Source organism: Callithrix jacchus, chromosome 2 (genome assembly GCF_049354715.1).
Source record: "Callithrix jacchus isolate 240 chromosome 2, calJac240_pri, whole genome shotgun sequence".
Taxonomy (NCBI): Eukaryota; Metazoa; Chordata; class Mammalia; order Primates; family Cebidae; genus Callithrix; species Callithrix jacchus.
The window spans coordinates 174,954,738-174,980,449 of NC_133503.1; positions in this window are offsets into that span (position 1 = coordinate 174,954,738).

Sequence of the window (25,712 nt, forward strand, 5' to 3'; positions counted from 1 at the left end):
CAGATTGGTGATTAATTACCTTAACTTATAGGAGCTAATATGGGTTCATGGAACATGCTGGAAAACATAGAAACCTATCAAAACATGCACAGAAAATTATCATGGATGTAGAATTTAGATCAGTACATGGTAGACATCAGGCAAATGGTGAGGTTGCCTTTCATTTTTTTAGAAGGTTAAGCTTCTCTTTGTAAGTTCACCATCGTGGAGCCCACTCAAATGATGTCTCTTCCACTGTTTTTTAATTCTGTAGATAATATCCTCTAACCCAGGTCTTGCCTTGCTCATGGCTCCTGGAGAGCAAAATATTGCTCTTCAGTTCTTGTCTCCTTTTTTGTAATTACTATTGGATTTATTACAAAAATGTACAGCATGCATAGAGTGCTTGTTTTATACAAAACACATTTACCTGTGTGATCTCATTAAACTACCACAGCAACTCCGTGAAGCAAATATTCCCATCATTAACGTTTTATAATTAGAAAAAAAGAACTTCAGTAAACTAATATACCACAAATTAAAAATGTAGTATGGCTTAATGTATTAGGGGTCTCTGGAAGGATAGAAATAATAGGATAGATGTATATATAAAGGGGAGTTAACTAAGAAGCATTGACTGACACGATCACAAGGTCAAGTCACACAATATGCTGTCTGCAAGCTGAGGAGCAAGGAAGTCAGTCTGAGTCCTAAAGCTGAAGAACTTGGAGTCTGATGTTCGAGGGCAGGAAGCATTCAGCTCAGGAGAAAGATGTAGGATGAAAGACTAAATCAGTTTAGTCTTTTCACGTTCTTCTGCCAGCTTTTATTCTGGCTGTGCCGGCAGTTGATTAGATTGTGGCCACTCAGATTGGAAGTGGGTCTGCCTTTCCCAGCCCACGGAATCAAATTTTAATCTCCTTTGGCAACACTTGCAGAGACACACCCAGAATCAATACTTTGTATCCTTCAGTGCAATCAAGTTAACACTCAGTATTAACCCTCACATTGAAGGTAAGTTGTGGATTTCAGTTTTGGTTCTTAACGCCAACCAGCTGTTTCCCACCAAAATATATACTTTTAAATGTCTGTTATACAAAGGACAGAATCTGTTTGAACATTACTCAGAACACAGCTAGGTTTCAAATACATTAGGCTCACTAGAGCATTCTCGTTGACTGGTGGCAACCTACAGACCACTTTCTGCAATCTATTCATTGGTCTCCTGGAGAGTAGGTTCACATGATTCACAGCATGGTTTCCCATTTGTAAAGCTCACCTTCATAAAGTTTTTGGTATAACACATTCATGCAAAAATATAAGATAACACCTTCGTTAATTAGGCCTATAATAGTTTAGACATTAGAGAAAAGGCTATTTATTACTTATGATTAAATCAAACAGCTAATTACCATGTGTATTTTAGCTAATTTATTCAACATTTCATATTTATATCACCGATTTTATGTTACATAGTTGGAACGTTACTGTGCATTCAAACATTTTATTTTAATCTTCTAGTACAATTTTAATGGTAGAATAACACTCTAATAATGCAAGCCTTATAGAACCACTATGTTATATATTTATACAGTGTACTAGCATAATTTTTATATTAAATGAATCATACTACTTGTCATTGTAAAAATATGCAAAATAATTTTGTAAAAGTAGATTCTCATTATTTTTCTAATAATTTTAAAATTTATTTTCATATTTGGGTCTTTAATCCTTTCAAAATATATTCTGTACATAGCATCATTTCTAGCATATTTTTATTAATTTAATGTCAGAAATGTTTTTAAATATATTTGAGATTTTTTTTTCATTTTATCTTTCTTATTAACCTAGTGATGTCTACTTTGAGTCTTGTATGTTTGTCTTCTATACTTATCTGTTGTTCTTTCTGTTTATTCTATAAATGAAAGACAAAAGTTTTTTCATTAGGCCTAATTAGCACATATTTAACTATATTTTTATATTACTTATTTTACTTATTAACTTTAAATATTCAAGTATCTCTATGATTATAACATTTCCTTCCTTTTCCAATTATTCCTTCAGCTTATTTTTTCATCGTCTTGACCTGATAACATTTTACCCTCTGTTTTGAAACTTCTCATTTCTTCTTGTATGTCTTTTTATATGTCTTTGGCATTGCAAAATTAAGAGTTTATGTTGTTTCTCATGTATTTCAGGACATGAAAAGCTGTTTGTGAATGTCATATTTTTCATAAACTGCTTTTTGATTTTTGTTTTTTTTGTTCCTTTTTTATTTAAGCTTCTTTCTATATTTTTGGCTCTTTTTCTGATCAGAACCACTGTGGGATTCTTTCTAATCTCCCTTTGAAATGACTTTTCACATTCTTTTCTTTTCTTTTTTTAATTGCATTTTAGGTTTTGGGGTACATGAGAAGAACACGCAAGATTGTTGCACAGGTACACACATGGCAGTGTGATTTGGTGCCTTCCTCCCCATCACCTATATCTGGCATTTCTCTCCATGTTATCTCTCCCCAACTCCCCACCCTTGCTGTCCCTCCCCTATTTCCCCCCGACAGACCCCAGTGTGTGATGCTCCCCTCCTTGTTTCCATGTGTTCTCATTGTTCAACACCGACCTATGAGTGAGAATATGCGGTGTTTGGTTTTCTGTTCTTGTGTCAGTTTGCTGATAATGATGGTTTTCTTAATTGTAGTGCATGTGTGTGTGTGTGCATGCATGTGTGTGTGTTTCTGCCTGGTAAGGTAATACAGGGATCAGAGTCTGGGCTATATCAGCCTGCCTTCCCAATTTGATTCCCTGCCTGCTTTCATTCACGTCCATATGGCTCACGGCAAAACTTTCTCTCTCCTTTTCCTCTATTTCATTAATGATCGAGTTACTTCTATTCCAGTAAGTTAGGTTATAGGGACCTGTGCTTCTTCAGTTTTGGTCCCTGAATTAAACCATATCTCCATTAACTAGAATCTTCTTAAAAATGCACATTTGTGAGCCTCACCTTGCACCCACTAAATCACCAGTATTGTGTTTGGGGCCCAGAAATCTGTGTTTCAATAAATTCTACAGGTAGGAGCATAGTGTGATGCATGTTAAAATTTGAGAACCGTAGACAATAAACATTAGAATTGTGCTTCGTGTCTCTAGTCCATCCTCTCTGATTCACCCTCTGCTCTAGAGTGTCTAACTTGTCTCCTCCTCTTAAACTAATTCTCCTTCATGTGCCCAATTAATGCCTTTAAATTTTATTATTTTATTCAAAGATTGATGGTTATGTCTTTCTCAGTAAAACTTACTTTGGAGGAAATATATAGCATGCTCCAGGTCAAATTGGAATGTGCTTAGCCTTCAAATAGAATTCTCACCTAGGTCCAGATTCTCTTACAGAGTTTGTGTTTGAAAACTGTAGCATTTATATTGTTTCACATATGATGAAGGGTTTCTTTTGTTTATTTTATTTTTGTTTCCCTTCAACTTTCCCATTGGTCATTCTAAAAATCATTGGAGAAAAAAATACAACGAAAACCAACAGAATAAAAACATAAATTTTAAATAACTTACCATTTAATTCCAAAGGTACAGATAAACAAAAAAAATGCCAAGGAATATTCTATCAATTTTGTTGGCAAATTTTAAATAAATAAAACTAAAATTTAATCTTAATGTAGAAGATTAGAAAGAGATATTCATAAATTTTTATATGTATACAATATGAGGAATATATTCAACTTGTTTATAAGATACATATTTAATTGCCAAGAATAATAATTTTAAGTATATTTAAAATTAAATGTATCTATAATATGTAAGTATCTATCCTGTGAGGTAGAGTCTCACAATAGTTAAAGTTAATAATCCTTCTTACATTAATCCATAATGTCATAGAATGATCTTTGCTTAAGTAGAAATAAAATTTCAGTGGGTAACTTCTTTATGTATAAAAACAGTGATCATCAAACAGGTGTTGTTCCCAGAATAAGATTTTCTAAGCTGAGACAAGAAATAAGTTTTATATCGATTAGTACAGTCAATGAATATTGGCAAATAAAAAGCCTGGAAATTGTTTTGAATATTTATGGAATTTGCAAATATATATATAAACCAGAAGGTCAATAGTTTTATAAAATTGACCAAAGACTTGATGCTTATGTTAATGAAGTAACGTTGAGGTTAAAATGCTTTGCTTTCTTTTTGAATCGGTTAAAAGCAAACTTTCACAATACTGTAAGTACTCTTTAATAAATAATAGTCATCAAAAATTTCTTAGCCATTTATCCTTTAAAGCTAATGTTTTCTGGTAACAGAAATCTTTATAACCCTATAGCAGTTGATTAATTTCAATAATGAGTAGTGACTTTGATAGTTAATCCTCAAAGCATGCATTTCATATTAATATTCTGATTCTTTTAAGCAGAAAATTAACAAATTTTGTAATCCAAGGGGAAAATAAAATTATAATTATTTGGCAAAGAAAATGTCTTTCCAGTAAAATAACCATAAATTTATCTCAAAGCCAATATCTTTTGTTGGCCATTTATTATTACTGGCTCATTACTGGCTTACGTTGGTCTCCATGTTCTCTTTTTCTCTTCCTGTATCTCTCTCCCCTTCTTCTCTCCCTCCCGCACTTCCCTTCTCATATTTATGCTGATTAATATTGTTTGGCAAGTTAGTTTTTATATGAGAACCTGCTCAAATTTTGGAAAACATAAACTACATTTATGTAGAAAAAGATCATTTCTTCCTTAATGCCCATCTCAAATATAAAAATCTCTTTCTGTATCCTTCATAATAATGAGCTGCCTTTTGTTGATTGTGTATTATGTACTAAACTCTATATTAAAGACTTATTATCTCATTTGGATTTACAACTTTTTAAGCTATATATTATTTTATCCATTTTATGGTGAGAAAATTTATAGTGATTGCATCTCATAGCAATATCCTAGAGGCAGTAAATGTCATGTAGGGAATTTGAATGGTGGTCTGTCTCAAAAGCCATCACAAAAATAAGGGCAAATAATTTTCATAAAGTCTTGTATTTTTTCTAATGATGGATAGAAACATTTCCAAGTCAGCTACTTTTCCCATTTCTGACAAGAGTTTTTGTTTTGCCTTTGAAGCAGTTTCTTTTTTTCTTTTCTTTTTTTTAATTTTAATTTTTATAGACTTAGGGGGTACAAGGACAGTTGTGTTACATGGATATATTGCATAGTGTTAAAGTCTGGGCTTTTAGTGTACGCATCATCTAAATAGAGTATATTGCATCCAACAGGTAGTATTTCATCCTTTACTGCCTTCCAATCTTCTCATCTTTTGGAGCCTTCCATGTCTGTTATTCCACTCTATAGGTCTGCAGATACCCATTGGTTAGCTCCCACTTGTAAGTGATAACATAGTTGCTGACCTTGTCATTTCTGAGTCATTTCACTTAGGATGATGGACTCCATTCTATCCATGTTGCTGCAAATGACATTTCTTTTTTATAGCTGAGTAGTATTCCATGGTCTATACATACCACATTTTTTAGAACCAATCATTCATTGATGAGCACAAGTTGATTTCATGGCTTTGCTATTGTGAATAGTGCTGTGATAAACATATAAGTACAGATGTCTTTTTGAAAGAAAGTTTGTTTTTTCCTTGTATAGACATCCAGTAGTGGAATTGCTGAATCACAGGGCAATTCTATTTAGTTGTTTGAGAAATCTACATACATTTTTCCATAAATGTTATATTAATTTACACTCCTGACAACAGTGAATAAACATCCTATTCTATCCTCATTGACACCTGTTTGTGTGTGTGTGTGTGTGTGTGTGTGTGTGTGTGTGGAAGGAGGAGGTGTTTAAGAGTTGCCATTCTGACTGATATGAGAGAGTATCTCAGTGTGATTTTAATTTGCATTTTTCTGATGATTAGTGATGTCGAGTATTTTTTTCATGTGTCGGTTGGCCATTTTTACATCATCTTTTGGGAAATGTTTATTCATGTGTTTTGCCATTTTTAACGGAATTGTTTTGTTTTGTCCTTTATGATTAGTTGTTTTAGTTCCTTGCATATTCTGGATATTGATCCCCCTCTTGGATGAATAGTTTGAAAATATTTTCCCTCATTCCATAGGTTTTCTATTTACTCTGTTGATTTCTTTATTTATTTTTTTTGCTGCATAGAATCTTTTTCATTTAATTAAGTATCATTTGTTTATTTTTGTTTTTATTGCATTTCCTTTTGAGGACTTGTCAATTTAGTCATAAATTTAGTCATAATTTCTTTTTGGCTAGACCAACATTCAAGAGAGGTTTTCTTAGATTTACTTATAGGTTTTAATCGTTTCAGCTCTTACATTTAAGTATTTAATCCATCTTAAGTCAATTTTTGTGTATGGCAAGATATAGGGATCTGATTTCAATCTTTTGCACATGGCTCTCCAATCTTCCCAGCACCATTTATTAAACAGGGTGTCCTTTCTCAGTGTATATTTTGTCAACTTTGTCAAAGATATGTTTGATGTAGATATACAGCTTTATTTATGGGTTCTTTATCCTGTTCCATTGTTCTATGTGTTTATTTTTATGCTGATACCATTCTATTTTGTTTATCGTAGCTTAGTAGTATAATTTGAGGTCAGGTAATGTGATACCTCCAGCTTTGTCCATTTTGCTCAGGATTTCTTTGGCTATTCAGGCTCATCGCCTTATGAATTTTAGGATTGTTTCTTATGTTTATGTAAAAAAATAGCATTGGTATTTTGATAGGAATTGCACTAAATTTGTAGATTGGTTTTGGAAGTATGATTATTTTAACAATAGTAATTCTCATCCATGAGCATTGGGTGTTTTTCCATTTGTTTGTTTCATCTATGATTTCTTTAATTGGTGTTTTGCAGTTTTCCTTTTAGAGATATTGCACTTTCTGAGTTAAATGTATTCCTAGGTATTAAAAAAAAGTTTTTTTTGGTGACCTTTGCAAATGAGATTGAGTTTTTTATTTGATTTTTTCCACTTGATTGTTATTGCTTTATAGACATAGTACTGATTTTTGTATGTTGATTTTGTATCTTGAAAGTTTACTGAAGTCATTTAGCAAATCTGGAAGTCTTTTGGAAGAGTCTTGGGATTTTCTAGAAATAAGATCATTTCATCAGTGAACAGAGATAATTTAACTTCCTCTTTTCCAATTTGAATGTGAGGCAATTTCTTGATGTATCCTATGCCCTTGAAAGAAAATGAATTCTTCTTTAAGGCTCTCTGGATTTCATTATATTCCTGATCAGGGATCTGAACTGTGAGACAACTTTGATAAGAATATACCGCATTATATCAGAAAAGCTGAATTAAATTAAAAGTATCTTACACTATGCTAGGAATTCTTGCATGTTTCCTAACAATAAAAATTTTCAAATAACAGAGGATACACCAGATTAAAAATGTTAAACTGTTATTCATTCAAAAATGTGTAGAGCTCTCTTTGATTGAAATGAGACTTAATTGAATTTTAGCTAAAAGGTCTTTTATGTCTTTTTATACTTTACTAGTTAAAAATTAAATTCAGTAATAAAAAAGCCAAAGTAGCTATAACATCATTTAAACTGGACAAACAATTATCTCTGTTCTGTGAATAGTGCAAAATCTGCATATTTCATGATATACTATTATTGCTATTTTCCATTCCACTTATTTCCATTCAGTAGAATAAAATATATTTTTAGCCCCTCTTGTGGCTAGGATATATAGGTTCACAGTGGTTCACAATTTAAATAATTAAGGAAACATTAACCAACTGAGCGGAAGTAGAGACAGCAAGAAAATGAAATACAAAAGGAAGATGTCAATATAATGTAATAGAGGTGCAGGAGGGTGAATGCACAGAGCAGTCTGGGAGAGCTACACAATATGCTGATTACAAGTCACGTTCTCTCAATATTGGCTGACCTTGGTGTGGAAAGCTCTGACTTGGTTTAGTTTCAAATTGGGGGCAAAGATCTTTCTCATCTTCAGAAGATTCAAGAGATAAAACAATCTATTCTTCTTATTGGTTTTCTATATTAACTTCCTCTGTGCTCTGCTTCTCAGTTTGATGCAGTGCATTAGTCACCAGATCAACTTCTGATTAGATGGGGACTCTGCTATTAACCTTACATGCTCTGCAGATGATAGGTAGATTAGATAGAAGATAGATAGACAGATAGATTAGATAGATAGCTATATATGTGTTTATTACTAATTCCTTTCTAAATATTAAAAAAATAAAGAAGATCCAATCATATCTAACAAAATAAGGCATCTATAAGTTAGATGAGAAGTAGTTTTAATGCAAATATAAAATCATGTTTTTCCTGATATTTGAATATATTTTTGAGACACACTAGTGCCTCAAAATCCCTCACAATTGGTTTTATTCAACTTGCTTTACTATCTAAATATGCACCGTTTCATTTAAGAAGTTAATTGAAGCTGATCATCAGATATTTTAGATATAATTTCAGTTGGAAATTTCAGACTGTTTGCCATAAAAAAAGAGCTGTGGTCCCCAAATATATGGTTAAGTTTTGGGGACTGTAGTTGTTACTAACATTTCAATCACTAACACTCATTTCAAAAATGATGCAACTAACAAGTTCTAGAAATCCACAGGGAGCTACTCTTATTGTTCAACTCAATGTGATTGTAGAAATGACTATAAAGGGGGAAGAATTTCTATTGTTTCCCCAGGGATTTCTAATTTATGCCAAAATTCTTTCATTCATTTCAGATTCTTAAAAGGAGGTTTCGTATAAGAAACCTTTCATAATCATGTATAGTTCTGCCTGTATTACTCGCTGGGTTGTAACAATATTAAATTATACTTTATTACAATTATTTTTGATGTCAAAATATGGTACATTCTTGGTAAAAATGTATAAAGGAAATATGGAATCTAAATAAATGGACCTAGTAAGGGAATATTTAATTTTTAAAGAATGTGGAGCCTCTGAAAAAGGATCATTCATAACTAAAAGTCTGGGCAGAAAAGAAAACATTGCTTAGAAGGCATGACTAAAAACTGTGAAAGACCATGCTTAGTTTATAAAGATCAAGCCTACTTGAAGAATGGCTGAACATCATCAGTGATTAGGGCACTGTGAAAAAGAATCTCTTAGGCAACAGAAATAGAAACACTGGTGAAGATTGTTATCATTTGCTGGGTGTTCATTATGTGTCATATTGCCAGTGCTGTTTATTTTAATAATATTTGTAATCCTGTGTATTTTCTTCATTTAATAGGTAAAGAAATGGAAGCTTAGGAAAGTCCACTAACTTGCTTAGTTTAGCAAGAAAAGTTGCTAGGAAATGACAGCATTACAGATCCAATTGCTATGAGGCCTGCCTTCCTCTCTGTGACTATGAGGCCTCCTTTAAAAATAAAAAATTGTATCTAGAAAGAGATTTGGGAGAAAGACAGTATATTGGTAGGAAATAAAGTGAATGGTAATGTTTACTGAGTCCATTATTACCAAGGACGTGGTTCATGCTTCTAAGCAGTTTACACAGCACACATCATTGTTATTTGTTTTCAAAATATTATGTTAATATAACTTCTTATAATGAATTTTATTGCAGACACATTATTTTATTGAACATGGGATCCATGGAATCAAATACATTAGTCATCACTATTGGCAGTAAAACAACTGTTCTACTTCATGTGATGTAATAGAATAACCCCATTGATGACTGGTTTGCACAAGAAAAAGCTAAAGAGTCAAAATGGAAGGATATAAAAATTGTGGCTAAGTTATGGTAGTTCTGTTTGTATCCACTCAACTCCTCAGACAGAAGGATATATGGCATTATTTTCTAACACTGATATATGTGTATTATTTGAAATTTTCTTGGAATCTGAATGACCATTTGACTTTCAGTCAAATTTTACATTCCCTTTTCCTCTGTTTGGAAATTGAAACATTTATGTTATTACATTACTCAATTATGATGCATTACTTGCCTGACTGAAGCAGAAAAGAATATTCTTGCTCAACTGAAAACCAATGTACCCAATTAATAATTTCTTTAATTTGAAATAATTATACTACACAAAATGTGAAGCCATTTATTATAATTGATTCATTATATCAATTTTTCTTTAAATTGTTTCAGATATAATATGCATTGCAAGAATTACTTTTGCTGTATGTGTCAAATTTGCAGGAAAATAGACAACAAATACATGCACATTATTTAGCTCTGAGCAAACATCTCAAATTATTTACGCAGAGGGAATTCCCATATATCATATATGGAAAAATAAAGTAGAATATCAATAAAAAATGAAGAAAAGAAATATGAATCAATTAGGAATGAAGTAGGTAGAGAATTTGGAAATTCTTCTAATTACCCTCTTTCTAGTTAATTCTATATACCTTTCAAATGCTGGAAGGAAAGAAAGTCACACTTAGAAAGACTAATTTGCTTTAACTACTCTATTCTTAGACTGGACATAGTTGCAGCCCAGGAGAAAATTACTGAGGTGGAGAATTACAAAGCTTTCCTTATCTCAGGAAATACACATTGTCTAATTCTGAAGGAAGCATGTGAACAGAACAACTGAAATGTTTCTCTGGAAATCACTTATATTTAAAATGCATTTAGTTAGACTCAATTAATACTTTAATAAATATATGATTTCATGACATGAGCTAAGTAACAGAATACAACTATGTTAACAAATACTGGATAATCTTGTTTAATTTACATCATTAAATTATAGAAAAAATACATAAGTGCAGTTTGCCTGGACCTTCTAGAAATTATTTCACTGTCACCCTAGAAGGATTAGCACTGTATCACACCAAGAGAATGGTATCTACACTGCGACCATGTTGTCTTCTAATTCTTTCTACTAACCAACTGCATCATCTCCATGGAGTTCTTAATTTTTCTTGTATAAAATGGACATAATAATGCTTCACTTTTTTAGGGTTTTGGAGAGGAAGGAAAATAAGTTTCAAAAAAACATCTTATACAAAATAAGTACCCTAGAGTAAGCATCCAAAAGTAAGCATTACAAGAGTAAGCATACAAGATATAATCAGTAATTTTGCCTATTGCTATGGGTTAAATGTTTGTGCTCGTCTTAAATTTATATGTTGACATCCTATTCCCCAATGTGAAGATATTAGGAAATGGGGCCTTTGGGATTTGATCAGGTCAAGAGGGTGGTGAAGGGAAGTCAGCACCCAGAGAGCTGGCTACTTTCTTTTGCCATGTGAAGTTACAGTGAGAAATTGGCAGTGTGAGACCCAAAAAAAGCTCTCACTGGAAACTAACCACTCTGACACTCTGATCTCATACTTCCAGAATCCAGAACTGTGAGATATAAATTTTTGTTATTTATGAGCTATCTGGTTTATGATATTTTGTTCTGGAAGCCCAAATTGACTAAAACACATACATTTTTTGAAAAATGAAAAATTAGAACATTTCAATCTATAGATATAGTAAAATAAATTGTAATTTGAAAACCTAGTGTAACATAGTTTTGCTTAATTACTTAAACCCTAATATTATGTACTTTATCTAAACTGTATGGAGTGTTGTTACCAGATAGAAATCCAGACTTATGTTGAATCTTTGAGACTTTCTATACAAAGTTTAGACAATGAGCTTTCCCCATCTTGCAATTAAAAAATATCCAAGATACCTTACTACCTATAAAAACAGGCGATTCTATGATTCTAAGCAGAGTTACCATGGCATTAAATTATATAATACTTTTGACATCAATACAAGCGGGTTACCCCTGTCTAAATTTGGAGAAGATAAGTCCTTTTACCAAAGCTGCTTTTGTTCTAAGAAGGACAAGTCAAAATAAAACAAAACTTAAAGCAACTGCCCATCTTAGGGTATATATACAGGAGAGAAAAAAGTAAAGAACAAATATATTATTGAACATATTTTTAAATTTCCTAGGATATTTTATATTTGATTTAAATTAAAAATCAATCAGTAGAACAATTGCACTCTTGTTTGATTATAAAAGAACAGAATTTTTCAAGAATTGAAACGACCACAGTATATAGCTAGAGGAATTTTTACTAAAATATGTTTTAGAAAAATTAAGTAGAAAACATACTGAGATCCTGAGCAGGGTAAGATGTGACAGACTGTAACAGAGAGGCCCATTCATGTAAGTCAGTCTTGACATTTTTTTCAAACAGCAAAATTTCTTTTTTAAGTTAAAATATTGTTGTGAAAGAACAATGAAAGATTTCCTTCAATTATGTAATTGATTGAAATGCAAAATAAGTTTTAAATAGTCTTCAGGAGAGAACATAATTATATTATTTTCAGCTTTAAAAATGTTAGACAGATAGGTTTTTGTTAGGTGAAATTATCAGTATGATCAACCTCTAACAGAAAAATTGACATTCGTTAATTTTTTGCTTCGGAATTCACTTGGAAACACTCATGCCGATGAATAAATACCATAAAGTATCTTCTTTTGCACAGAGACAGAAAGCTAAACTTTTTAAAAATTTCATTTATATTCTTGTACTGTTTTCATTTGATCAAATAAAAAAGAATTACTTTGTACAGGGTCTCCATAAGTCTGAAGGGTGACTAGTTTTCCTGTCCTTCCTCAAACTTTTGTTTCACCCAACACAGAAAGTAAAACTATAGGAATTAAAAAATGAATTAGTATTGTATTTTATCATGTAAGATAAGAGACAGTCATACACTTTTTTAATCTATTATTTTGTTTTCTATTTTTTTTTCTTTTGAGACAGAGCTTCGCTCTTGTTGCCCAGGCTGGAGTGCAATGGCAATATCTTGGCTCACCGCAATCTCCAATTCCTGGATTCAAGCAGTTTCCTGCCTCAGCCTCCTGAGTAGCTGGGATTATAAACATGTGCCACCACACCCAGCTAATTTTGTGTTTTCTAGTAGAGACAGGGTTTCTCCATGTTGGTCAGGCCGGTCTCTAACTCTTGACCTGAGGTGATCCACCCACCTCAGCCTCCCAAAGTGTTGGGATTACAGGCATGAGCCACTACACCTGGCCTATTTTCTGTTTTGATTATTAGTGAATACCTAATTTATTTGTACACAGGATGAACACTTTTCCCAAATACTTCCAATTGAACTAACGTTGTTTATTGAATGCTGTGTCAGTTTTCACCTATTCTTTAATGTTATACTTTTTATATACAACTCAGTTGTTATTCAGGCACTGATTTCTGCATTATTTCACAATTCTGTTCTTGAGGCACAACTTAATTCTGTGGACTACTTGAGTTTTGTATGTGTACATATCCATAAATCCAACTCTTTACTCTTCATTCTTGTATGTCAAATTCTTTGTTTTGGCTCTTCTCATCATTTTTTTCTTTTATTTTCAAAGAAAAAAATTTATCTCAGTTTTAAGGCCCTCGGGTTTTGAAATTTGTTGCACTTCATTTATTACAAGGGCCACTTTTAAATATATATTTAATCTGGAAATAGTAACTGCCCATTGATTTAAGCACTTACGATCTTTTATCCATACGTGTCTTACACATTCAAATAAATTTATTTCTATTAGTCAACATTTTGATGTGCAAATGAGATAGTTCTATTTAATTTTAAGTTAGCTATTGTAGATGCATGAAAATACTCTAATTTTTACAAATTGATTTTATTCCAAGCTGCCTTACTGAACTTGTATGATATTGTTCTTAAAGGCATAGACTAGGCAAATACACTGTTAGTGTCCAAACCCCAAATTTGTCACTTCCTAGCTATGTGATGTTGGATAAACTGTGCCTCTATTTATTCATCCATAAAATTGAGCTAAAAAGCTAACTCCTTTGTAGTATTACTTTTTTAACCAAATGATTATTTATATAAACAATCTGACATATAAATATAATTTTTGGATAAATTTAGATCTTTATATTTCTAGAGTGAGAGCACAAATGAATCAAGATAAATAATCTCTCTGCTTCACAGAATAAATATTGTTCATTATTTCTTACCTTATTACATTGGTTTCTTGGAAGGCTGTAAGTAGTGAATCCTTCCTCCCTTTTTTCCTTTCTTCCTTCTTTCCTTTACTTCCCTCCTTCCATTTCTTCTTCGTTCCTTCCTTCTTTGTTCCTTCCTTCCTTCCTTCTTTTTTTCCTTCCCTTCCCTTCCTTCCTTCCTTCCTTCCTTCCTTCCTTCCTTCCTTCCTTCCTTCCTTCCTTCCTTCCTTCCTTCCTTCCTTTTCTCCTTTCCTCCCTTCCTTCCTTGTGGTAAGAATATTTAACATAATATATAACCTCTTTTTAAAATTAATTAATTTATTTTTTTAATTGCATTTTAGGTTTTGGGGTACATGTGCAGAGCATGCAATACAGTTGCATAGGTACACACAGGGCAGTGTGTTTTGTTTGCTTTCTCCCCTTCACCCACATTTGGTATTTCTCCCCTGGCAATCCCTCCCCACCTCCCCCTCCCACTGGCCCTCCCCTTTTCCCCCTATAGACCCTAGTGTTTAGTACTCCCCTCTCTGTGTCCATGTGTTCTCATTTTTCATCACCCGCCTATGAGTGAGAATATGCGGTGTTTCATTTTCTGTTCTTGTGTCAGTTTGCTGAGAATGATGTCATAATATATAACCTCTTAATAAAGTTTTAAGTGCACAATATGATTACCTAAAGGAAAACTGTTGTGCAACAGATCTCTATAACTTATTTATTTTGCATAACTGAAAGTAATACCTATTAAACAGCAACTGCCCATTTCCCACTCTCCACATCCCCTGACAAACACTATTCTGTCTGCTTTTATTAATTTGATTACTTTTGATACCCAATATAAGTGGCAAAACACAGCTGTTGTCTTTCTGTGACTGGCTTATTTCCTTAGCATAATATTCTCCTGGTTCACCCATGTTATCACATTTGGCAGTATTTTCCTCTTTCTTAAGGTTGAATAATATTTCATTGTATTTGTTTACCACATGTACTTTATTCATTTATTTGTCAATGAGCTTTTAGTTTGTTTCCACATTTTGGCTATTGTGAATAATGCTGCAAAGCACATATGAGTGTAGATATCTTCTCCAGTTCCTGATTATAATTCTCTGAAACCACAAAATATCCTGAATAACCAAAGCAATCTTGAGAAAGAAGAACAAAGCTGGACATATTACACTTCCTAATTTCAAAATGTACTGTAAAGCTACACTTATTGAAATAGTATGATACAGGTATTAATAGAGATATACAGACCAATGCAACAGAAGAGAGCACTCAGCACCTATCAATTGATGATACATATCCAGTGTGCGGAAAACTGAATATTCATATGCAAACTCATTACAACATACATGAAAATGAATTCAAAATGGATTAAAAACCTAAAGATAAGAAATACTGGAAACTGTAAAACTCCTAGGAGAAAACATAAAGGAAAAGCTTCATGGTATTGGTCTTGGCAGTGGTTTCTTGAATATGGACTGAAAGCACAAGCAACAAAAGCAAAAATAGGCAAGTGGGATTACATAAAACTAAAATATTTTGCATAGCAAAGGAAACAATAACAAAGTGAAAAGGGTACCTACAAAATGAGTGAAAATATTTGCAAATTATACATGTGATAATGGGCTAATAAACAAAATATATGAGTAACTCCAACTCAACAGCAAAAACAAAAGCAAACAAAATGAAACAAAACCATACTAAATATAATAAACTAATTAAAAATGGGTGATATATTTGAACAAACGTTTCTCTAGAGAAGACATACACATAACCAATAGGAATATGAAAAAAAAAGTTTAACATTACTAATCATCCAGGAAATGCAAATCAACAAAACCACAATGAGCTGTCATGTCACATCTGTTAGGATGACTATTATAAAAAGGATAATTAATGTTGGTAAGGATGTGAAGAAATTGGAAAGCTTGTACACTGTTAGTGGGAATGCAAAGTGGTGCAGTCTCTATGGAAGACAATATTGAAGTTCCTCCAAATATTAGCAATGGAGCCATCATATAGTCTAGCTATCCCACTTATGAGGATATAAATTTTCAAAAATGAGTGTTTCCTATATAACCCAAATTCCAATTCCTATCAAAACTGACTAGCCACAGGGAGCTTACCTTAAACAAAAATCAACTCAAGATTACTCAAAGATTTCAGACTAAGGCCTTAAACCATGAAAATTCTAGAAGATAACCTAGGAATTGCTGTTCTGAACATTGGCTTGGCCTTGACAAAGAATTCACGACTAAGACCCCAAAAGCAAATGCAACGAAAACAAAAGTAAATAAAAGGGACATAGTTAAACTAAGAAGCTTCTATACAGCAGAAGAGTCATCAGAGTGAAGCCCACAGATAGGAGAAAATATTTCCAAACTATGTATCTGACAAAGGACTAATATCAAAAATTGACAAGAAACTCAAACAAATCAGAAAGAAAAAACTTAATAGGCCCATCAAAAAGTTGGCAAATGACACACGTAGACATTTCTCAAAAGAAGATATATAAATGACCCACATGTATAAAACATGTTCAACATCACTAATCATCAGGTAAATGCAAATTAAAACCAAAATGAAATACCACCCTCCTCTTGCAAGAGTGGCTGTTATTAAAAAGTCAAAAAACAACAGATGTGGGCATGGATGTGGTTAAAGGGAATGCTTACACACCGCTGGTGGGGATGTAAATAGGTACAACCTCTTTGGATAACAGTAAGGCAATTTCTTGAAGAACTAAAAGTAGTTCTACCATTTGATCCAGTAATCCCACTACTAGGTATCTATCCAAAAGAAAATAAGTCATTGTATCAAAAAGCGCCTGCTTGTGTACATTTATTGGAGCACAATTCACAATTGCAAAGACATGAGACCAACCTACATGTCCCTTGACCAATAAATGGATAAAGAAAACATACATACACTGTGTAATGCTACTGAGCCATACAAAAGAAGAAAATAGTCTTTTGCAGAAACTTACATGGAGCTGGAGGCCATTTTTCTAAGCAAAGTATCTTAGGAATGGAAAACCAAATACCTTATGTTCTCACTTTTAAGGGGTAGCTAAGCTCTGCGTATTCAAAGGCATACAGAGTGATATTATGAACTTTGGAGACTCAGAATGGGGAGGGTGGAAGAAGGGTGAGGGATAAAAAAACTACATATTGGATATAATCTACACTACTTAGATTACAGTGTACTAAAATTTAATGCACTCAGCTGTCACTACAATTTATCTATGTAACCAAAACCACTTGTACCCTAAAAGCTATTGAAGTTTTTAAAATTGTTTAAAAAATTTGTTTGTTTTACTTGATTATTTACATGTTAAATAATCAATAGAGATACTCAATATGGGGAACATACGGATCTATACTGACAACATCTCTCAATTTTAGCTGCCTTAATTGCCTGAAGAAACATAGTCCTTATGTTCAAAGGGCACGCAAAATGGACTATAGTAACCAATGTCTTCAGAGAGGTTAGGCCTATAAAGCCACGTGAAGTGGGTCTCTCTTTTAGGATATTCGGTACTGCCTTTTGCCTAAAGTGGGAATCAATTAGGTCATGCCCCTTGGCTTCATTTTCCAGTCTTGGATATGCAGAAGAAACATGTTGTATGTGATATCTAATTGTATATTATAATCAACCACAAATTTTTAGAAATCCAGTTATTTTTGCTTCCATATTTCATTGCCTCTAAAAAGTACACTGATTTCGCTTTTTAGCATCTTGGAAATTAAAATGTATCTTATCAATAGCATCTCATATTGAAAAACTATACTATATATCTTAAAATGTTCACCTTTTAAAATTTGTAATAAAAACTATATTAATGTAACTTTATTCTACTTGCTTTTACTCAAAAAAGATCACAAGGGATAGTAGGCTTTGTGACCAATATAACAGCCCTGATGTTTAAATCCTTTTCAGTTGGATTTTTAGGACACTTTACCCCTTTGTCTCTTAGGGCTCTTAAATAGGAACTGATTATCTGGTTCCTCCAGAGGTCACAAAACAGCTGTTATGATTCCCTCATTTTACATATACTGGTTCTCATGCTTTGCTGTAGCACAACCTGATAATTCCAGGGTGGACATGTGACAAGCTATATTTTACTGAATTAAGATAATTTTCTACTCCAGCAAGCATGTTTAATTCGTTTAATTTGCTGCTCACCTAGGTTTAGTTTTTAGCATCTTGCTATACAAATTTTATTTGTCTTTCAGAATGTCTCATTGAATATTTAATTTTTAGAAGAAAATTGGATACTGTTAATGACAATCACACTAAATTAAAGTGAGTCAACTGCTGAAAATTCAAACATGAGCTATAGTCCATTTAGGGATGTTCTATGGAGGGTCATCAGGCAGGATATATCTGTTTTCCTCTCTTAGGTCTATGATATTATTGGTGTCATCAAATTTTGTGTGATTTTTTCTGACCTGCATTGCATTATACACAGAGAGCTATCAATTATTATCAGAGATATCTGCACATTTTTATATACAAATGAGTTGTTAGTGAGGCTGTATTTTCTTTCTATCAAGTGAGAGGAACTTCAGACTCTATGAATTGATTATGTTGGCTGAAGAGATGACAGTAACACAATAATGACGTGTTCCTAGTTGTTATTGATCTGTACTCAGTAGTAAGTTGAAACCTTAAGTTATGTGACTTTTTTCAGCTTTCTATATATGGAGAAGGGTCTTTTTATATGTCCATAAAAAACAATCCACAGAAGATGACTGCTTACCCTAGTGGTAATCTATAGGAACCATGTTAAGTTTTGTATTCAAAATAGTCTTTATTTTGCAGGTCTCAGCAGACATCTTGGTTAAGCAGCTTGTTACTAAAGATTTATTCCAACCTTGGGACATGCTTTGGACAACAAAGACAAGATTATTATAATTACAGCAGCTGCAGAGATACCCCTGTTTGGTGGAGCTATGATTGAATTGATCAAGGGTATTTATCTCCTTGAATCTCTCTTTGTTAAATAACTTTTTTTTTATGCATACGCTTTGTGGTGGTTTGGGGTGCCTAGTTCTCCATTTAGTTGGTACACAAAGTTTAAGTTTTCTCCATACATTTAGGACATGTCTAGACCAAACTTAGACTCTGATATCACAGGCATTATATCATGATTTGATCTAGGGAATCTTGGTCCATATTTTAACCAGAATGGTGCTTCTTTTGCTCATAGTTTCTAAGACAATAAAAGATCAGTTCCAGGTAGGCTAGACTTACATTATTATCAATTTGGATGGTGGCATTTTAGGACAAATTGTTTATTATTCTCACACCAATAATATAATGACACCAGAGAACTTAACAGAAGATGCATTGAATCTCTTTTTGTACTTGCTTAATTTGTAACCTGCCCTACCAGTCAACTGGTGATTTCAAGTAAAGCACATGTTGACCAAACTCTTTTCTTGCTATGATGCACACAAAAGACACAATATAGTACTTACACATTTGAAATGAGTTTTTTCCATAGACCGTGAAGTAGAGAAGGCATTGTTAACCATGTTAGATTATAATAATCTTTGGTTTTTGTTTTCTCAACATATCTGATCATTGAAAATATGACCTTTATTAATTGTCAAATTTGGACTATTGCCTTACTGTGTGAAGCTATGCACACAAGGTTTGAATATTCATTCTCAGCATTATTTGGACGATTATCAACAAATTTTCTAGCAACCAGTCAGCACTTAGATGACTAGAGAAGAAATATATATTGAATTTTAGCCTATGCTTCTATTCTAATAGATAACAGATAGATTCTATTTTTTCAGTCTTTTGCTAGACTTTTTATTTTATTTTTTAAATCTTTGGCTTCCAAATGGCTAATCTGAAGTTATAGTCATATCCTTCATGTGAGCAAGGGGGTTCTTGATCTAAATAAATATTTGATATAATATATGCTAATTATTTCATGACCATAGTTCAACTTTACCTAGTACAATACATGCCCATAGTGAATTTTTAAAAATATGTATTGAATTGAATTAATCACAGTATTACCTACAGAGGGCTTCCAATGATTTGGAAGGAAGTATTATATGGATAGTTACTCTTTTAAAACCCCTATGTTTCATTTTTATGTTTTCCAATCCATTTTTTTTTTCTCAGTGAATCTCAATTGTTTATCTCAACTTTGAACTTGGGTTTTTAGCAAAATGAGCATTTTAATTCTTTCTAGTCAGCATTTCACTCAGGCTGTTTATCGTAGCAATGCCCACAAATGCTTCAGAGTTTAGGAAGCCTATTGATTAGACATGATTTGTGTTTCTTTTATTCACAACTTATTCCTGAATCCAATCATAAATTGTCTATGGAAGAGGACCTTACCACGAAGAAGAAATTTCAGCTACTACAGTAAAGTCTCTGCTTATGCAAAGACTTGAATAGTTTCTAAAAAGAATCATTTTAGTGTTCACTATACCAAGGAATTGGGTTTAGTCAAAGATATTAGATTTTTTATTTCTTACTCTGTAATGGGCACATTTAGTGGCATCTTTTTCTATTATGTGGGTCCCTTGATCAGATGTCACTGAGTCAACCATAGTGTGTTTATGACCTAATTATTGTTTTAAAAGCCTGTTGAAGAATTCTGGAAAGTACAATTTAACTCAGGCAGTGCTTTCAGCATTATATCATGAGTGGAGGTAGCTATATACGTGTGTGTGTGTGTGTGTGTGTGTGTATTCTATGTATATATATATGGATTCTAACCTCAGAAAGGACAAATAACTAGTCATTCTGAGATCTCACTGTAATACTGACAAACTTTTTTTTTTTTTTTTTGAGACGGAGTTTCGCTCTTGTTACCCAGGGTGGAGTGCAACGGCGCAATCTCGGCTCACCGCAACCTCCGCCTCCTGGGTTCAGGCAATTCTCCTGCCTCAGCCTCCTGAGTAGCTGGGATTACAGGCACGCGCCACCATGCCCAGCTAATTTTTTGTATTTTTAGTAGAGAAGGGGTTTCACCATTTTGACCAGGATGGTCTCAATCTCTTGACCTTGTGATCCACCCGCCTCGGCCTCCCAAAGTGCTGGGATTACAGGCTTGAGCCACTGCGCCTGGCCCAATACTGACAAACTTTTAGAAATACAGTGGAGCCACAGAAATTCCCTCTATTTCATGTAGATAATTTATGTATATAGATAGAGAAAATGTATTTCTTCCAATATTATCTACTATTCATAAACATATTTAGATGTATCCCTTTTCCATCTCAAGTAATGAGCAAGTCACAAAGACAATTTAAAGAATACTTCTATGAATGACTCAACTACCTATGCAATGAACTTGTTCCACTCTGGATATGAGAACCCCTGTCCATCCCTTATTTATATTTGATGGCTGAGTGAAAATCACAAATGGATACAAAACTCAGTCATGTAGCATGGGAAAAGTACAAGACGCTACTCTGCAGGGGTTCACAGGTCAAAGAGAAGTGGCCAGATGAGATGCCCATAGGCATGAAATGCCTTCTGTTGTCCTTGCTGACTCTGGAATCTTGCTCAGTCAAGAAAATAATTTACCAGATGTAGGACCTCAGGATAGAGCACAGATCTCATTATCACCACAATCAAAGATAATGCTAATGTCACTCAAGTGGGAACAGTTCCAACACTCATCTTTACCAGAAGGTGACTTTGTTTACTGGCCCACCTGAAAAAAATTCTAGGTTTTTCAACTATTTTAACAATAATGTTTTTAGTATTCAATAGCATTGCTTCAACTATTTGGCATCTATGTATCAATAGTGACTGACATAATCCAACAAAGTGTACAAAAGCTGATGCTAATATGGTGAAGTGATAGAATAGGGATATGTGAGACTCTTAATAAATATAGATCCGTGTGAAATCTGAATATTTTTCTCCATTTTTTTGTAGCAGTAGTTGTGTTATAAATGAAAAGTAAAGCAAACACCAAAATGTCCAGGTGGAAATTACAAAATTACTGTTTGATCAAAATGTGAATGAAGATTCTAGGAAACAAACCTGCGTATTAGGGCCTAAGGTAAACTTAGAAGCGAATCCCTCCCACTGGCCCATACTTTTATAATATGCTTTTACTCCATGTGAAGTGGCTATCATTCTAGCTATTGTAAAGACTGAAAGTTAAACAAATTTGGAGAACTTCTCTAGGAAAATAATGGAGACCTGTAAAACAAAGATTAATTTCAAAAGCGAATAAAATTAATAATTTTAAATGCAGCCATATAAAATCAACATTAAAACATATAGAAAAATTACATAATTTTTTTCATTCATTTAAAAATACACCTCTATAATACTTAGTTGCTTCTCACAACTCTGGAGAGTTACTCTGCTTGCTCCTGCAAGGAACAATGATTTTAATTTATTATTTTCCGTAAAAATAATATAGAGGTAATTACATCTCTTTACAACTGTCTGAAAGAAAACTGCATTTTTATTTAATATTTGAAATGTATAAAACATCTTGCTTTACACATATACTTTCTGTAGTTAACAAGTTAAATTTTGGGGCGCTTTTTATCAAATATAAAAAAGAACATATAAAGCAAATTATATGCACTAGCATTTTTCATTTATCAGGCATTCTTCTAACAAGAGAAAACTTTCACTGTGATCAAGTATTAATAAGAACTCAACCTCCCTCTAATTATTTTCCTCAGGCGAGCTGCTGGCTCTGTGAATCCAAGCTCCTTGACTGCACACACCTGCACCCTTGCTTTGTGGTGCTCTTAGAGTAAGTAGACAGGCAGGTCTGAGAAGGGCAGGATAGGGCCTCAAAGAATGTCTGGTGACTGTCAGGTGACTGTCAAGCAAATGTCAGGATGCTGGTGATGGGAAGGGGGAAATTTCCTAACAGGAGACATCCTGAGCTTGTGCACAAAAACTTCCTGGTAAGAACTTAAAATGGCAGAGTTTGACTATCCTCTGTGGACACATCCAGGCATGTGATGTAAGGGGCAAAATGGCAGAATTTGACTCTCCTCTGGGGTCTTGTCCAGGCATGTGCAGTAAGGGACAAAATGGTGGAGTTTGGAGCTTATTATACTTTAATTGAAGTGATTAAGACCATTCAGAGATATAAAATATCAAAATTGTAATTAACACAGACCTTCTACTTGGTGTGTGAAGGGGGCCCACCAATGACAGAGATTCTGAGTAAAAACAAAAGCTTCACTTTTAAAAGGGGAAGGTTGACCCTACGTTGCTATATTCTAGTTATGGGTGAATCATCTAATTATACTTTCATAAGATTATGCATCTGAATAATATATTTTATAGCTTCATGCAGGAAATAGCTCACCCTCATATTTAAGACAAGACAAGGTGAACATATGGAAAATGAATTCATTCGAGCTTATGTTTTCTAATTAAATGCTAAAATCTAGACTTCTTTCTGTGAGTGTCATGAAATAAATTATTTTCTTATTTTAACATAGGACCCCACATTGACAAAAAATAGGTCAAGCTTTCTAAATTTCTAACCAGACATTGTAACTTACTACTAATACTTGCCATACATATAAGTTTTAGATTCTGGAAACCAACCTGCTATAATAATAGAATGTTTTCAAAGATGATTTGGAAGCAAAAGAACAAAAATGAAAAACTAATTTGGAGAACTTGTTTTAGACATATGTTACCTAAAAAAAATATCATGGATTTCCCATGAGTGAGGTTGGGTTATTTACTTATTTTCTCAATAAAACCTTTGCTTTTTTTTTTTTTTTTTTTTAATTTTTTATTGGATTATAGGTTTTGGGGTACATGAGCAGAGCATGCAAGACAGTTGCGCAGGTACACACATGGCAGTGTGCTTTGCTTTTCCTCTCCCCTTCACCCACATTTGGCATTTCTCCCCAGGCTATCCCTCCCCACCTCCCCCTCCCACTGGCCCTCCCCTTTCCCCCCCAATAGACCCCAGTGTTTAGTACTCCCCTTTCTGTGTCCATGTGTTCTCATTTTTCATCACCCACCTATGAGTGAGAATATGCGGTGTTTCATTTTCTGTTCTTGTGTCAGTTTGCTGAGGATGACGTTTTCCAGATTCATCCATGTCCCTACAAACGACACGAACTCATCATTTCTGATTGCTGCATAATATTCCATGGTGTATATGTGCCACATTTTTCCAATCCAGTCTATTATCAATGGGCATTTGGGTTGATTCCAGGTCTTTGCTATTGTAAACAGTGCTGCAATGAACATTCGTGTACATGTGTCCTTATAGTAGAACGATTTATAGTCTTTTGGATATATACCCAGTAATGGGATTGCTGGGTCAAATGGAATTTCTATTTCTAAGGCCTTGAGGAATCGCCACACTGTCTTCCACAATGGTTGAACTAATTTACACTCCCACCAACAGTGTAAAAGTGTTCCTTTTTCTCCACATCCTCTCCAGCATCTGTTGTCTCCAGATTTTTTAATGATCGCCATTCTAACTGGCATGAGATGGTATCTCAATGTGGTTTTGATTTGCATCTCTCTGATGACCAGTGACGATGAGCATTTTTTCATATGATTGTTGGCCTCATATATGTCTTCTTTCGTAAAGTATCTGTTCATATCCTTTGCCCACTTTTGAATGGGCTTGTTTGTTTTTTTCCTGTAAATCTGCTTGAGTTGTTGTAAATTCTGGATATCAGCCCTTTGTCAGATGGGTAGACTGCGAAAATTTTTTCCCATTCTGTTGGTTGCCGATCCACTCTAGTGACTGTTTCTTTTGCCGTGCAGAAGCTGTGGAGTTTCATTAGGTCCCATTTGTCTATTTTGGCTTTTGTTGCCAATGCTCTTGGTGTTTTGTTCATGAAGTTCTTGCCTACTCCTATGTCCTGGATAGTTTTGCCTAGATTTCCTTCTAGGGTTTTTATGGTGCCAGGTCTTATGTTTAAGTCTTTAATCCATCTGGAGTTAATTTTAGTGTAAGGTGTCAGGAAGGGGTCCAGTTTCTGCTTTCTGCACATGGCTAGCCAGTTTTCCCAACACCATTTGTTAAACATGGAATCCTTTCCCCATTGCTTGTTTTTGTCAGGTTTATCAAAGATTGTATAGTTGTATGTATGTTGTGTTGCCTCCGGTGCCTCTGTTTTGTTCCATTGGTCTATATCTCTGTTTTGGTACCAGTACCATGCTGTTTTGATTACTGTAGCCTTGTAGTATAGTTTGAAATCCGGTAGTGTGATGCCCCCCGCTGTGTTCTTTTTGCTTAGAATTGACTTGGCTATGCGGGCTCTCTTTTGGTTCCATATGAAGTTCATGGTGTTTTTTTCCAGTTCTGTGAAGAAAGTCAATGGTAGCTTGATGGGGATAGCGTTGATTCTGTAAATTACTTTGGGCAGTATAGCCATTTTCACGATATTAATTCTTCCTAACCATGAACATGGAATGTTTCTCCATCTGTTTGTGTCCTCTCTGATTTCGTTGAGCAGTGGTTTGTAGTTCTCCTTGAAGAGGTCCCTTACGTTCCTTGTGAGTTGTATTCCAAGGTATTTTATTCTTTTTGCAGCAATTGCGAATGGCAGTTCGCTCTTGATTTGGCTTTCTTTAAGTCTGTTATTGGTGTAGACGAATGCTTGTGATTTTTGCACATTAATTTTATATCCTGAGACTTTGCTGAAGTTGTTTATCAGTTTCAGGAGTTTTTGGGCTGAGGCGATGGGGTCTTCTAGGTATACTATCATGTCGTCTGCAAATAGAGACAATTTGGCTTCCACCTTTCCTA